The sequence below is a fragment of the Rousettus aegyptiacus genome, unplaced genomic scaffold, assembly GCF_014176215.1.
Source record: "Rousettus aegyptiacus isolate mRouAeg1 unplaced genomic scaffold, mRouAeg1.p scaffold_m13_p_11, whole genome shotgun sequence".
NCBI classification, from domain to species: domain Eukaryota; kingdom Metazoa; phylum Chordata; class Mammalia; order Chiroptera; family Pteropodidae; genus Rousettus; species Rousettus aegyptiacus.
The window spans coordinates 46,375,005-46,392,327 of NW_023416286.1; the positions used below are offsets into that span (position 1 = coordinate 46,375,005).

Here is a 17,323-nt window from a genome sequence, read left to right on the forward strand (position 1 = left end):
CCCAGTTTTAATAACCGTCATTCCGTTTCTATGTCCACAAAGTTAGCATTGTATGTTGTAGAAACTGAGCTTTTTGGTTCTAATATTTAGATTCTGTGGGTCTTGGAATCTGAAATTGGATGACTAATTCATCAACAACTGTTATTTCATATATCTGTTGGCTTAAATAACGGGACAAGTATTGTTCTTTGGCTCAAGAGGTAGAAATTGTATAATTTTCTTTTAAAACACACGTAGTGTCTGAAGGGATCACTGTAGGATCACATGTAAAGGTTATCATACAGTTATAAATAATTAATAGAATTCAGAATAAAGCAGATTAACAAGTTAAAATTGAATGTGAGACTTGTTATTTTAACTCCATAGACGTGATCTAGACTTTTCTACAAATGTGGTTGTTGACACAGAGAAAACTGTTTTTCCTTGTTCTCCACCCCCCCACCCCAACCCCATGAGCTGGGACTGCGATTGTTGAGAAAAGGAGTCTGAAACAATAGGGAAGAGGATGGGGAATGAGCTGAGGGCATTCATAAGATGAGGCAGCAGCTGCTCCCTGTTTCTCTTGCCTTCTGTCCCCACTTTTGCTAAGAAAAAGTGAATTACAGAAACAGAGCAGCTTGGTTCTTCCTATGGCTGTTTGGTCTGTGAACAAGGGAAGTAGAAAAATTTCAATAGAGGCATCTGTAGCTTCTTTTGTTGGGCCTCCAGGAGACTGTTGGTTCAGGGCCAGGGGAACTGCTTTTCTCCGTGTATGAAAACTGACACGCTTTTTTGAATTTCGATTTTCAACAATGCTTATTTTCCAAGAAGTTCTCTGATAGGCACAGTATAGATTGAGTCAGAGGACACTGAGAGAAGGGGAGATCTAGGTGTAAGAGGAGCAGCACAGACAATGCAATTAGATGATTGCTGCCTTTGTGATTATACTATTTTCTAGCAAAATTACATAGGGAAAATCCTGAGAAATGGCAGCAGGGTCTGTGATCTTCCAGGGCATCACCCCTAACTTTCCTTTAACATTTCTAAAAGCTACAAGTACTGGGTATTTGAAGAAGCAAGATATTTCCTTGAGGCTGAAACTTTTCGTTTGAATGTGAGTTCCTCTGGGGCAGATGTTTGTTTTTCAGCTTCATTTCTTGTGGCTCTAAAGGGTCCATGAGCTGCCCGTCCCACCTCCTGATGGTTACTTTTCCCTATGGAAATCTCTCATATAGAAAAAAAAATCCCATTGTTTTTATGAGCTAATATCTGGCAGAAACCAAAGTACAGACGATATGCTCTTCATTCATTCAGCAAATGTTAAGTACTTACCGTGTGCCAAACTCTGTATCAGGCTCCAAAAACCCTGCCCACTGACCACTAAGAAAAACTACCACGAAAATTCAGAGGCACTTGGCTCATATTTCTGAGAGTCAAACCTTACAGATTGTAAATACTAAAACTATTGTGTCTAAGAACTGTGAATTTACAAACTTTCTTAGAATCAGTGAAGTTACTCTCTAAATCAGTGTTGTCCAATAGAACTTTAATACTCTGGTGAAAATACTGCATATCTGTGCTCTTCAGTGTGGTAGACGGTAGCTATGTGTAGCTATTGAGACCACTTGAAATGTGACAAAGAAGATTTAAGAACTGAATTTAAATTTTTATTTGATTTTAATGAATTTAAGCAGCCTCACATGGCCAGCGGCTAATATTTTAGACAGCGCAGCTCAAGAGCAAAATGCTTTAATGAAGGCATTGGCTGTCCTAGGCAGTCATTTCCCACTTGACCATCTGGTTGCTCGTGGTGTGTTTACCAACTGGGCTTTGCTACGTTTTGAGTTTTGCACATATTTATCCCATCAGTCTGAAAAGTACAAAAGCAGTGAGAGTGTATGGGAGCATGGAATTTTAATGGAAATGAAAGAGGAAATAAAATCATTGAAAATGATGAGAAGAAAAATGTATTCAACAGTAGGAACTATTCTGAAAAAAAAAAAAAGAATTGCGAAACTTTGTAATTGATAATACTCAGCAAGATGGAAGACAGCTTTAAATAAAATGGAAAAACTAAAGTGTCTGGCTGAGAGTCCGCTATTATATTGGTTCAAGAGATGGCCGTGAGTTGTTTGATAACTTACAGAGATGGGGAATATGCTGTAGTTTAGCAGTCCCCAAGCATTTTGGCACCAGAGACTGGTGCTCCTATGAGAATCTAATGCCTGATGATCTGAGGTGGAGCTGAGTCGGTGATGCTAGTGCTGGGGAGCGGATGCAAATAAATGCAGCTTCGCAGCTTCCATAGATCTCCGGTCACCTCCTGCTGTGTGGCCTGCTGTGTGGTACGGATCTGTGGCAGTCCTTGGCCTGGGGGTTGGGGACCCCTGCTGTAGTTGACCATTTTTGCAAGTTGTGGATAGAACCATAGCTTTAAGCCCCCTTCTAATCTGCATATTGTCACAGTGAATATTCGGGTGTATAGTGCTGGATATCTAAGGGCTAAAGTCTTTCCTGGGACACCTGCAAAGCTTTCTTGGAGGCCCAATCGATTTTCAGTGTAGATGAAGCTGGCTGAATAGCATAAGTATTGTCAAGGAGTATGGCTGATTTTAAAACTATATGGTCGTAGAGGTGCTTCTGTACCACAGTTAGAGATAGAGGACACACTAAGACTGGAATGGAGAAAAAAAATCTTACTCTTTATCCCTAAACACTTTTTAGTAACAAATTTGGAAGGTAGACAGCCACATTTGCAGGCTCCAGGGTTTCTCCAAGGTCAGGTATACAGAAATAGCCTTGAGTTTAACATGCAAGAAATCATGAGAGAATTCTCATGGTTTGGCCTCTGTTGGAATACATTTCAGTTTGGGTTTTGTAACTTGTGAAGACAGTGATATCGAGGCATGACAATGTAAAAATATGGGGATGGGAAGATGAGAAATAATAATATCTATTCTGTATTTGTTATGTGCCAGGCACTGTGTGAAACATTGTGCGTGTGTCTGTGTATGTGAATTTATATCTTTTTACATGTCCTTTACAATGTTGTAAGATAGGTAGTATCCCCATTTTCAGAGCACAAAATCGAGGCTCATGGGATTTTTTTAAAAAACAACTTTATTGAGATAAAATTTGCATACCACAAGTGTACATTCACTGTACATTAAAGTATACATTCATTGATTTTTAGTATGTTCACAGAGTTGTGCACACATCACATCAAGATCAAATTTAGAGCATATTCATCACCCCCAAACAAACTTGGGACCCATTAGCTGTTGCCTTCTATTCCCACTATTACCCCCATTGTCTGACCCAGACAATCACTAATCTATTTTCTGTCTCTATGGATTTATCTGTTCTGCTCATATCATATAAATGGAATCATACAATATGTGGCCTTCGTAATTGGCGTCTTCCATTTATCATGCTGTTTTTGACACTCATTCAAAAATAGCACGTATTAGTACTTCATCAGATGATGGGTTGTTTCCACTTTTTGGTTATCAGGAATAATGCTGTGTGAACATTCATGTCCAAGTTTTTGTAGGGACATACGCTTTCATTTCTCTTAGGTATATACCCAAGAACACAATTGCTGGATCATGTTGTAACTCTATGTTTAGCACTTGGAGAAATTGCCAAACTGTTTTTCACAGGGGCTACACTGTTTTACATTCCCATCAGCAATGGATGAGAGTTCCCATTTCTCCACATTTTCATCAACACTTATTTTCTGTCTTTTTCATTTTACCCTTCTTCGTGGGCATGAAGTAGTATCTCACTGCAGTTTTTCATTTCCCTGATGATGTCGAACATTTTTTCATGTGCTTGTTGACCATTTGTATACTTTCTTTGGAGAACTGCCTATTCAGATCCTTTGCTTCCTTTTTAAAATTGGGGTGTCTTTTCAAATTGAGTTATTTGTCTTTTGATTATTGAATCGTAAAAGTTCTTTATATATTCTGGAACAAGTCTGTTATTAGATATATGCTTTGCAGATGCCTTTTCCTTGGGTTGTGTTTTCACTTTCTTGTTTCTGTTCTTTGAATTAAGTGAGATTCTTTATCATAAGCGAAGCAGGGGAGAGCTAAGACACTTCTAGGCCCTCACATAATTGCTGAAGTCATTTGACAAAACGATTTGTAAAATGAGTATCATTCTTTTTGTTTTTGGCTGGCAAAAACTTTTGCCTGGGCTAAGCTCCTTGGGAGGATTGCAGATCACTGAAGATCTGAGACCTTCATGTGTATTGAATGGAAATTTTGGAAGTTATTTCTCTGGAGACTTGTATGTACAGTAAATAGTGCTTCCCTCCTGGATTAGACAGAGAACTGCTTGAAGGGAAGAGGACACCTACCTGTAAGATCTCTCTTGATCTTTTTAGGTCCCATAACTTTATGACCTAAGTAGTATTTCCCAAACTTGTCTGTCACAAGAATCACCTGGTTTCAGATTTCTTGAGCCTCCTGAATTCAGGTTCAGGTCCAGTAGTTCTGAAGTGGCACATTTCATATCATTCACATCAAGAATACCTGAGAAACTCTGATCTAAACTGGTGATAATAATGACCTTTTCGTGGTTGCCATAAGAACATAATTAGATCTGTATAGTGGGTGTGGTCACCAGGTGGCAAACATCCTTCAGTGAGGGTGATTATAAAGAGCCGATCCAGCCAGTCTGGCTACTTTGCTTACTGTAGCTACTGATCTTGATCCAAGGCAACCCAAATGCTCATTCCCTCTCGTCATATAGTAGAGATGGTTCCACTGTAAAAATTTAAACCAGGTTCACAAACATTTTCAAGTCATAAGGTTGCCAGCACCCTCTTGAGAGTGTTCCTCCCCCCCACCCCTTTCCTTCCCTGTAAGATATGATCATATTTTCTTGACATTGCTGAATCCCTGGAGGCTTCCTGTAGCTATACATCTCCATGAAACCTAATGGCGAGAAAAAGGCATGGAAAGAAAAATAGATTGCATTTTATATAATCCTTACTCTTTACTTATTTTGGGTTGTTGGTCAGGGTCTCCTAAAGTATTTGATAAATGTGAGATTGGACCAGCTCCTTTTAACAGGGAAGGGTGATGCCTTTGATTGCTCTTCTCTTAAAGGATATTCTATATCACCAAGCAAGTAGCAGTACCAGTGTTGTGGTTAGAGTGTGGCCTTGAATCTCATGGTGTGATTGGCCTCCTGGCTCTGCCACTTTCTAGCTGTGTTACCTTGGGTAAGGTATTTTAATGTCTCTCTGCCTCATAGCCTCATTATCTCATGGGATACTGTGCTTAATGGTTGGGGGCTTAGAACAGTATCTACAGCAAAGAGGCAGTAAACCAGTAGGTGGACAGTAAATGGGACCCAGGTGGTAGGTTATACTTACCTGGTAGGTAGGAGGTAGAATTATTTCTATTCTTAAAGTTACATAGCTATTAAATGGTAAAACTGTGACTGCCTGTAGGAATGCCATGTGGAAACCAAGAGGAAAACTCTAGTATTTTTTGTGGTGCTTTGGCACTTAATAGTCACTCAACGAATGTTTGTTCGGTGAATGAGAGCCATCCCAGGCTGTCTAATAGCTAAGCCCAGGAACCCTCCCATGAATGTTTGGACAGAGTTGGTGCTCTGACATTTAGCCTTGTGTCATGCATGGTAGAGTAGAATTTGTAGAGTCAGCAGGATTTCTGGCCTAATCATTTTTTTGCTATTGGCTTAATTGTGGGCCTCCTTGAATCTCCTGTTTGGGGAAAGTGGAATTTTCCCCACTTGGCAGATAGTGTTTATGGGTTGCTTTTAGAGCTCCAGGTGTGTAACTTTCATTATAGCTTCCTTGCAAATGACAACCTAGGGCACAAAAGATAAGAGTAATGTATTCCTGTGAATTTCTTCACACAGGTCTTTGCCTTCTGGCAGAGGCATCTGATAGAGTAGATAAAGGCTAGAGCTGTGTATGCCTGGTGTGATGTAACGGTTTCAGAGACCCGTTTCCTTTATTCTTTTGATTTTATCATATTTTTTTCATTCTTGATTCATTTCTTTCTACCTTTCTTATGTGGTCTATGTCCCGTGTTGGTGGGTCCTATTTGAGGGAAAAAAGCTGCTAAAACAGCATAATATTCTAAATTTGGAGCTTTAGTAAAGATATATTTACTTTAAAAATATATTCATGTATTATTTTATTTATATATAAAAATGTTTACATATTTAAAAGAACTTGATAGGCTCAGAGTAATTAATTAAAGTCAAAATTTTACAAGCACTGTTAAAATAAATATATCTGTGTTTATTTAGTGAGAAAATATGTTAACTTATAATATCATGTATCAAGAAGGTTCTCAGGAGAGCGAAAAGGTTAATGGTAATTTTTTGGTGTATATAAGGATTTGTATCATGAATCTTCATATATGACAATTTATAATTTGTGTTTTGTTTCTATTTAGTAAAAACAATTTAAAAATAAACCGTCGTGAGTAGCATTCTGTTACGGCCATTTAATGTCTTTTTTTCTCAAGCATTCCACTTAGCTTTCATGGAAATAACTTTTCTCTATTATACCCATATATAATTGTTTTATATAGTATTTAATTAAATGATGCAATTTCAGTAGCAAGCACAACTGGCAGAAATCAGTTTGGAAGGAAACGCAACTGATTTTTGGTTCCTATCAGCTCAGTGATAGGAGCAGAATTACTTGAGCTTTTCAAAGCCTTGATTATTAGCTAGGACATGGTGTAATAATTGGCGTCTGCTAGGACGTCTTACAGGGTGACTGTTCGTCCTGGTGTTGGCTAATTAGAGGTTGGTTAGGAGCTCCTGCTGTATACACAATTTCAGAAACAAAAGCAAACCTGATATAGTATGTGAGATTTAATATTATCAAGTTGAGAAATCAGGACACTCTTTCCATTTTTATTTTAACATCACTTTTGGCTTTTATCTGCCTCATGTCTGTCTGTGTACAGAGTTACTTCATTCCTGAATTATTTATTTCTGCGTCTAAATGTTTTTTGGAATTATTTTGTTTTCCTTTTAACTGGAAGATAATTTGAAGTTCTTTTAAAATGTGGTTTATAAAAATATGACCCTCTGTGTCTATCGAATGAATGCATTACCAAAGTCTAATACAAGAATAACACATTTTTTCCTCTCATATTTGGGTCCAGAGGTTCCCTGTAAGTGGGTTACGCCCATATTTTATATACCATTAAAATATTAAGTGCTATGTACTTTGTGTTATAATTTCTGTATCATTTGAAGGCATCAAAGTCCATTATATTGGCGTGGCTACTTTCCCCCGCTTCTGGAAGGGTGGATGTATTGAGACATCTTTTCAATGTGCTCTGGTGAAGCAAGATCAAGGTTTTGAGAAATCCTAGTACCTCGGAGTGTTTTAGAGCATCTCTCAGTTTAGGGAACTATTTCTTTATAATTATTTAGATTTTGTATGAGGTTAATTTTAACTATCAAATTGGAGCGACTTTGTTTTTTCCACAATATCTGAATATGTATTTGCATACAAAGTGCCTATTAAAATACAACCGTTTAAAAAGACTACAAGGTATATACTATAGTAGATCCTTTATCTCTCATTAATTCATATATTCATTAAACATATATTTATTGAGTGCTTCCTATATACCATGCTTTATTTTAGGTATTGGGTATATAGTGCTCAATAAATAGACAAAAAAAATCTTACTCTTGTAAGGTGAGATAGAGTGCGTGCGTGTGTGTGTGTGTGTGTGTGTGTGTGTGTGCATGTGTGTGTGTGTGAAGTACTTTGGGTAAAAAATAAGCAAGAGGTGAAAGGAGGAAGGTTAGGAGTGGGAGGAGTTACAATTATAAATAGGACGGTCAAGAATGACCTCCCTGAGATGACTTGTGTTGAAAGGCCTGAGGAAGGAGAAGGGAGTCATGTGACTGTCTTGGGGGAAGAGTACTCCAAGAAGAGGGGACAGTGAATGCAAGTCCTGAGGCCAGGCCATGCTTTCGAATTCAAGGAACTGTAAAAGACCAGTGTGGTGGAGTCAAGTGATCAGGGAGGAGAGCGGACTCCAGTTCTTGTAAGGTCTCTGGTCTTGTAGGCTGTTGTAAGGGCTTTGGCTTATATTTAGAGTGAGCAGAAAAGCTGATGGAAAATTTCAAAGACGTGACATGATCTGGCTAATGTTTTAAGAGGACACATTATTACTATGTCTCATGAGACTAGACTTAAGTAGGGAGGGGCACCTAAATGGGAAACCATTTAGGAAGTTATTGTCATAACCTAGGTGAGTGATGGTAATGGCTGGGACCAGAGTGGTATATTTTGAAAGAAGAGTGAGGAAGAGTTCCTGATTGAATGTGAGATGTGAGTGAGAGAGCTCAGCGGTGAATTGCAAGGATTTTGGTTTATGCGGCTTGAAGGATAGAGTTTCATTAAGTAATATAGGGTGAAGCTGATTCAGGGGAAAGATCAGGAGCTCAGTTTTGTAGATGTCCAGTACGCATTTGGATACCCTCGTCTGGATTTGAGAGGAGGAGTCTGGGCAGAGATAAACATTTGTCAGACTCCAGAGACTGGGCCAAACCACAAGGCAGCGAGTGCAGATAGAAAACGAGGTTCAGGACCAAGAATGAGGAAAAGCTGCTAATGAGGGTGGAGGAAAACCAGGGCAGTTTGGTGTCTTTGGGGCCAAGTGAAGAAACTGTTTCCAAGAGGACGATCCCACGAGATGAAGTAAAATGGAGGATCAAGAGTTGACTTAGGGATTTAGCACAGGGAGGTCATTGGTGAGCTTGACAGCAGCAGTTTTGGTGGAGTAGTGAGGACCAAGAATTGCTTGGTGAGGATTCAAGAGAGAATAGAAGTAGAGACATGGAAACATCCAATGTGGACAAATATTTGGAGGATTTTTGCTGTAAAGCAAGGGTGAGAAATATAGCCGAAGGTAAAGTGAGGTCAAAATGGATTTATAGGGGAAAATAACAATATGTTTGCTGGTGGGAAAGATAGTTCAGAGGAAAAAGGAATGGTCCTTCATGACATAGCATAATTCCCATTCAGGAGAATTTGGTTTAGTTTAAAACAGCTAAAATCGTTTAGCTTACTATTGTAAACACAAATTTTTGTTAATGTATTCTGTATTGTCAACAAAGTTCTTACCTTCCCATCTCCATCAAAAATCAAAACTTTTTGTCTGAGGCTTTAAATACATTGTTTTTTGGTATAGATAGTTTCTGTTTATATTATTCAACTAAGGCAGTCCCTAGTTCTGCACCAGTATGCATGGGCCTGAAGTACCCTCCGTCCACAAACTTTCAGAAACTGATGACTCTTTTTAAAAGACTTTATTTTTCAGAGCAGTTTTAGGCTCACAGCAAAACTGAGAGGAAGATACAGAGATTTCCCATTGACTCCCTTATTCCCCACATTCATAGCCTCCCTCATTATTAACATTCCTCATTAGAATGGTACATTTATTACAGTTGATGAACCTAATGACACATCACAATCACTCAAAATTCATTGTTTACACTAGGGTTTACATTGCTTTTGGTGTTATATTTACTATGGGTTTGGACAACTGTATAATGATACGTGTTTACCATTATAGCATCACACAGAATATTTTCATTGCCCTAAAAAGCCCTCTGTGCTCTGCCTATTCATCCCTCCCCTCTACCCCAGCCCCCGGCAATCACTGATCTTTTTATTGTCTCTGTGGTTTTAACTCTTCTAGAATATCATATAGTTGAAGTCATTCAGTGTGTAGTCTTTTCAAATTGGCTTCGTTCACATAGTAATATGATTTAAGGTTCCTCTCTGCCTTTTCATGGCTTGATAGCTCATTTGTTTTTGGTGCTGAATAATATTCCATTGTTTGGCTGTACCATAGTTTATTCAACCTTTCACCTACTGAAGAACATCTTGGTTACTTCCATGTTTTGGCAATTACAAATGAAGCTGCCGTAAACATCCATGTGTAGTTTTTTGTGGGTGCATAACTCCTTTGGGTAAGTACTCGGAAGCACAATTGCTGGATCATATGGTAAAAGTATGTTTGGTTTTGTAAGAAACTGCCAAACTGTCCTCTAAAGCAGGGGTCCCCAACCCCTGGGCCGTGGACCAATACAGGTCCGTGGCCTGTTAGGAACCAGGAGGTTAGTGGCAGGCGAGCTAGTGAGCAAAGCTTCACCTGTATTTGCAGCCACTTCTCAGCACTAGCATCACTGCCTCAGCTCCACCTCAGATCATCAGGCATTAGATTCTCATAGGAGTACTGGTCCCTGGTGCCAAAAAGGTTGAGGACCACTGCTTTAAAGTGACTGTGTCATTTTGCATTCCAACCGGCAATAAATGAGCGTTCCTGTTCCTCCACATCCTCACCAGCCTTTGGTGGTGTCAGTGTTCCCGATTTTGGTCATTCTAATAGGTGTGTAGGGGTACCTCATTGTTTTACCAATGACTTCTTTTGCTTTATCTCAGGTGATGATTTCCCACCATCCTTTAAGCATTTATAATTCCTCTGCGTTTTCCAAGAATTTATTCAGTCAATAAAATAGTCCTCGCATGCATTATACATATAAGGGCCTGTGCTTACAAATAGCAACCACAGGGCAACAAATGGGAACTAGGAGATAATTGCCTCTGGATCGTCTCTGTGAACGCTGTATGAATCACCTGGGGATACTGTTGAAATGTAGATTTTGACACAAGGTTTGGGGTGGGGCCTGAGATCCTGCTTTCCTAATAAACTCCCATAATGCCAATAATGCTGGTACACCTCATACCTCACTTCGAGTAGAAAGATGTCATAGGTGCTACTTCTGAGCTTATTTTGTTTCCCTTAGGTTTTGCTCATGCTTTGTTCTCTTCCTCCTTTCTCTTATTTCCACACTGGTCCTCTCTGGCAGGACCTTATGACTCTCAGAAGGTATATTTTAGTATCATCCATCTTCCAATCCTTGCATTTTTCTTGGTCTGTGCAAAAAGGCTACTGGCTTCTGTTTAGTAATTAGGTAGCTGAAGAGACTCGAGGCAAGTTTCATTTGCATTACCTATGGAAGCCCAGACTTCTGGGTCTTATTTGAATCCCGAGGCCATTTTCCTCCTAGGTTCTGAACACCTACCTGCATGTGTGCTCTAAGACCCACAGGCAGAGTCCCAGCACTAGAGCCATTTTGCCAGTTCAAATGTGTTCAAGTTTTGTCAGCTGTCTATTGCTCTGGACACTTGCAAGCTAAGGCTAACTCTCTTGATGGAGGTCACTTGCTAAGCACTGTTATGTAAGTAAATTTGGTCAGTTTATGAAAAATGGAGCATATCTTTTCAATTTACCACATTCTGATCAAAGCTTCTCAGATGTCTCTAGAATTTAAAAGGTACTTATCAAAGATTCTTATTATTTTTTTTGGTTGGAGAGGCATTTGATATTAAGTACATATGAACTCTGAAAATTCACTTAAGTTCTACATTTAGTTTCTGCTATAATTTAGATCATATATCTTGTCCTGAATTTAATTTTCACAAGCTACATTTTTCAGAATCATCTATATCAGTGCTTTCCAATAGAAATATGTGATTTATTTATATAATTTAAGATTTTCTAGTAGCTGCCTTAAGTAAAAGGAAACAGGTTAAATTAATTTAAATAATATATTTTATGTAACGCAGTATAACCCAAACATTGTCATTTCAATATGTAATTGGTATAAAAATTATTAATAATATAATTTATGTCCTTTTTCCCATACTGAGTCTTAGAAATATGGCATGAATTTTATATTCACAGCACATCTATTATTATTTCAGGTGCCAAATGGCCCCAGGTAGCTATTGTATGGGACAGCGCAGATTCATGTGCAAAGCAGTTAGGTATAATAAGCCCAGTGTTGTTTGTGCCTTTATTTCATCATTCTCTGTGAATATTAATACACTATTTACTCCAGTGATAGCATTGATGGTTAGTTAAACATTAAAATTAGGATAGAATTTTTTACATTCATTTTAAAATCTGTAATAGATGAATGTATGGGAAAAATTTATTCATTAGTGGTAATGAATAAATAAGCAGAACACAGTAAGATTGACTTCAGCAATGGCTGTCAGAGGTGAAGGTCTATATAAATTAAAAATGGTTTAGACTTTCAAATGATAAGTTTTGCAATATTATTTAGGATAATTTGCCTCTTTAGGTAACTCCTGAGTAGTAGTTAAAACTGTAATTTCACTAAGAGTTTTGAAAAGTGAGGCACTCTATCCCAAATTCACTTCACATCCATTTTCATTTGATTTACATAAACCCCCATAAGGTGGGTAGGGAGTGTTATGACTCACATTGTACAGGTTGGGAACCAGAGAGACCAGAGAGTTTAGTAATTTGCCCCAGGTCATGCAGTGGGTAAATTGTGGATCTAGGATTTGAATTGCAGAGGTTCTGAATCCAGAATTTATTCTCTTAAAGTCTGTACCAAACTGCTTTCCTCAGTATATCTTAGCTATGCATCTTTAAATTGCATGATTGAGGGGTAAAGAGTAGAGATTGCTTGTGCGTTCTGGAAACTTGAATATAAGTTCTCTTTAAGTAAATCACATCCTGTTTGCCGTTAATTTGCTTTAATTTCAGAGATATCTTGATTTCTGACTGATCGCCATTTGAAATTGAGCCTCAGCACTTTATTTCTCTGCCTAACTCTGACTTGGAGGAACAATAGCAAAGAATATGTAAGACAAACCTTCAGTGTAATAGAGAACTAGGGCTTACAGCTTGATTGGAGAGATAATGCTTTAATACTAACAAATTATTATTATAACTCATTATTAACAGGAATCACATTATCAACAACCATTTAATGAGTCATTACTATAGGCCAAGCATTGTGCTGGAACTTTGTGCTCATTATCTTATTTAATCATTAAAATGATGCTATAAAGTTGGTTTTATGTAAATAAGTGCCAAAAGCAGTGCCATTGCAATCTAAAGCAACTAGATTCTGTGAGGATTATTGTATTTGATTCTGGGTGTCACATTTTAAGAGAGACATTAAAAATGAAAGGGAATCAGGTAGTTGAGTGGTAAGGAAATCATGCGATGTTAGAAGAGATTATAGAAACTAATCTTTAAGCTAACGAACGAAGACTTAGTGGATGTAATAACTATTTTTAAGTATTTGGAGTAAGAAATACATTTAAAGAGATCCGACTACGGAAAAGGAATATTTTTATTCTGTCTTTCCCCAAAGAACATGCAAGAGAAATTTACAGAATAGCAGATTTTTACTTCAACATAAGAAAGTGCTGCCTCCCCCTCGGATATGGCTCGAGCTGAAGGCACACAGGCCAGAGACACTGCAGACAATGGACCCCGAGCACCTCAGAGGTGGGGAACAATAGCTCTTCAAGTCTGTGATAAAAAACAGCCCCCAGTAAAACTACCTTGCAAAAAATGGGAAAGAAACAGAATGGATTACTTAGAAGAGTTGCAACCAGCAGAGCCTGAAGAATTTGTGGTGGAAGAGGTACTGCACCAAAGCGTACTGGATGGGCAAGTGGAGTATTTCCTGAAGTGGACAGGATTCACAGACGCTAACAGTACTTGGGGACCGGAAGAAAATTTACATAGTCCAGAGTTAATTGAAACATTTCCTAATTCTCAAAAAGCTGGTGAAGAGAAAGATGGTACAAAAAGAGAATCTTTATCTGGCAATGAGTCTGATGATAGCAAATCAAAGAAGAAAAGAGATGCTGCTGATGAACCAAGAGGTTTTGCCAGAGGGCTTGATCCTGAATGAGTAATTGGTGCCACAGACAACAGTGGAGAATTAATGTTTCTCATAAAATGGAAAGATTCCGATGAGGCAGATTTGGTGCTGGCAAAAGAGACAAATATGAAGTGTCTTCAAATTATAATTGCTTTTTATAAAGTGAGACTGACTTGGCATTCTTGTCCAGACAACGAAGCCTAATACATGTTCTCATTGCTCTTTCTATATAAAAATGATCTGAGTCTTGTTTTTTGTTTTTAATTTGTTAGGTGAGAAAATAACTACATTCTAATGAAAATCAAATTTGATATGTTTGTTTTGAAGTAGTATTTGGGGAGTTGTTGGGTTTTTTTTTTTTTTTACATCTATAGCACTGGTCACTTTGAACAAAAACTTCCTGTAGTTGCACCCTTTATCAGAAAAAAACATTTGATATCATGGTATATTTTTACCTCTGTGTTAGAGAACGGTTTTTATAAATGTTGGGAAAAATCTCTTTTGCCATTACTTAGTCAGAATTTGTGTTTAACTCATATCTGCCTAAGGATCATTCTGATTTTTTATTTATTTGGGGGTTTTCAATCTGTATACATAAACTACATATGTAAATTTCTTTTTTCTTTTTTTAAACATTTATCAAACCAAAAACAGTATTTCACAACCATGGATTAGCCCATGGTTCTGGGATGCCATCATTTTCAGCAACCTAAGAAATAAGTCACTTCAAGTTAAATCGAAAATTTTCCTGAAGCTTTACCTGTTGAAATTAAATAGTTTATAATTAATTGGGTAATTTAAATGTAATGTAAGCAGTTAACATTGGACAGTTTAAAAGCGGCCTCCAGATATACAATCATATAAATGCAAGTTTATTTGCAAAACCCCTTAAAGGAAAATTTTGTCACTACCGACAACCTCCCCACCCAAATGAGCAAACTAGGCAAATCAAGATTCATGGGATGTGTAAGACTTCATTCATGTAATGAAGGTTAGAGATGATTAGTTAGAGGCTTGGAGGTTTAGAACCTTCTGGGATAAAAATGGGTGAATAAACTTTTGTAATTTAAACTCTTTACTGTGTAGTTTTTCTTTACACTAACTCATTCCTGACATGTAGGCTCAATCTCAGTATTTGGGTTAGTGCTTCAGCAGAAGCCAGGAAAAACAATAATGTTGCAGTAATCAGAATGTTATACAGTTGTATATTGTTTACTTTATTGTAAATACTGGTAAACAGTGGTCAATAAGTAGTTTTGTTTTCCTTTAAAAAAGAAAAGTACTTTCTCACAGAGTTGTTTGAAAAACTAAACCAACTTTCTATTTTGATATGTTTGGACAGATCCTAGAAATCTACCTGGATATTTTAGATTAAATGCTTGCATTTGGAAGTTTGGGAATATAGGAATTGGCCATCAGGTGAGTTGTCTAACTGTTCAGATGAAAGACCCTTTAAGTTTTACGTTCCTGTCTAGAGGTTTTGCCGTAATTTCTGTTCTAAAATAACATTCTTTTTGTCAGGCCAATAATTACTATCTCAGTCCTTTTGTAAATTAAGTTGGAGATCTCGATTCAGTCATGGAATGTTAGAGCTGAGAAGGAGCTTAGAACTCTTGTAGTATAATCTCATTTTGCAAATGAGGAAACTGAGAAAGTTAGAGGAAATAAACACCCAGTTGGACAAGTCTTCTGTATGGGACTTTCATTCTATTGCTCCCCCACCCCATTACAATTATTAATGTGTAGGGAAAATTTTTAAGGTCTTTCTAATCCTCTCCAGAGCTAACATAATAATGAGGCAGCCTTAGTTCATTTTGTTCTAATTGGGGCACACTTGAGTCCTTTTTTTTTTTTTTTTTTAAATTTCATCTGAACTTAGGGTGCAGTGATTTTCCTAAAGGCAGGCTTTCAGTTTCTTCAGTTTATTCAATGCCACCATGTTTTATTTTCCTGAAAATATAAGCATCTTCACATTGAACACAGAAAGGATATAGTGGCTCTAATCATTTATTGTTCATTCAACAAATATTTGTTGAGGGCCTCCTTTGTGTCCCTTTTCCAACCACAGTTGTAGGGTCATTGGCTTTTACTCTGCGATGGGAAACCATTCAATAGTTTTGAGCAGATGATGAGGAGATCTGTTTTTTAAGAGGATTCTCTTGGGACTCATGGCCAGGTATAGTCTGCCTTGATTTCGTGAGACATACGTATTGGCTGGTTGGAACATAATTGGAATTAGTGCAGTTAGAGGTTTGATCCTTGTTAGTTATATAAGTAAGTTCACACTAAAACAAGTGTAATAAATCTCTTGAAACTATTTTATTATATTCCGGTTTGAAAAACATTATAACTTCATGATGGAATCTGACCTAGGTCTGAATCCCACCTCTCAGTGGTGATCTGATTTTGGGCAAATGCATTAATTTCTCTGAGGTTCAGTTTCCTCATTGGTAAAATAGGGTAAAGCCTATTTTTTGATGATTAAATGATTCCCTATATTAAACGCTCCGCTCAATGCCTGGTACATTGTAAACATTTATTGGAAGCATAACTATAATTATGATAATTTATTTAGTCAAGGGAATTTTAAGAATGGGTAAAAGTTATTGAAAAGATAAATGAGTCACATTTTGTGTAGATCAAGGGGACCTGCTGATTGATAGGATGTAAGGAGAGGAAGAACGACAGATTTCTGGCTAGATTAACACGGATGGAGTTGCTGCTATTGAGGTTTAGTGCTCTTGTTGGATGTTTTTTGTTACTCATTTCCTTCCACCTAGACTGGGGACAGGGATTAGCTATCATCTTCTCTTTCATCACCAATGATTCTAGCAAAGTGGTGGGATAGGCATACAACAGGCACTTGGTTGGACATATATCAGGTGGGTAGTTGATCCTAAACCCTACTCTCAGGGTAAGCCTTGAGAAGAGGGTTAAAGGAACAACCCCAACGCCTATTTTTAGGTTATTTTAAATTTGTTCAAAATGATATGTTATGTGGGAAGGAGGTACCGTGAGTGACATTTTATAGAAAATAGAATTAGACCTCAGAGCTGAAGAAATCTGCCCTAGATAATTTGATAGAGCTGTAACATTTTCTAATCCTTGGTATTCTCATTAAATCATCTATCCTGTTCTTGTTTCGGGTAATTTTTTTCTGCCTAAAATTAGCCCCTTCCCCTTGGTATTCTTTTACATATTAAAAGTAAAATAAAACACCAAGTAACAAGCTGTGTCATCTTTGGGTGGTCTCTGCACCTTTGACGCTGCTTAGATTTTCTCAATTCCTTCACATCTTTTTGTTGTTGTTGTTGTTCTCTTTTCCCGAAAAGTTCATTCTGAAGTGGCTGTGAAAAGAGGCCCCAAACAGAAGAAATCAGTCTAGCAGCCCAGCAGGTTATAGGACGAACTAAACATCTTTACTGAGCATGCTTCTAACATGTCGGCACAGTGTCTGGCTAAGTCTCAGGAGGTGCTCACCAGTGCTGGTTACTCAGACCTAGCCACTGCTTTGGTTTGTTTTACTCACGGCACACTTTTTATTTCTTCCCAAGAGAACTTTTAAAACAGAAGGAATTGAATAGAGGTAGTCCAGGTG

At 37.7% G+C, this 17,323-nt stretch overlaps 1 protein-coding gene and 1 pseudogene across 2 annotated transcripts in view; both read left to right on the forward strand.

The window, feature by feature from the left end:
* The window catches only part of PSD3 (pleckstrin and Sec7 domain containing 3), a 487,816-nt gene that overhangs the window by 140,201 nt on the left and 330,292 nt on the right, over positions 1-17,323 (forward strand). The window lies entirely within an intron of this gene.
* LOC107503883 lies at positions 3,855-14,562 on the forward strand (annotated as a pseudogene).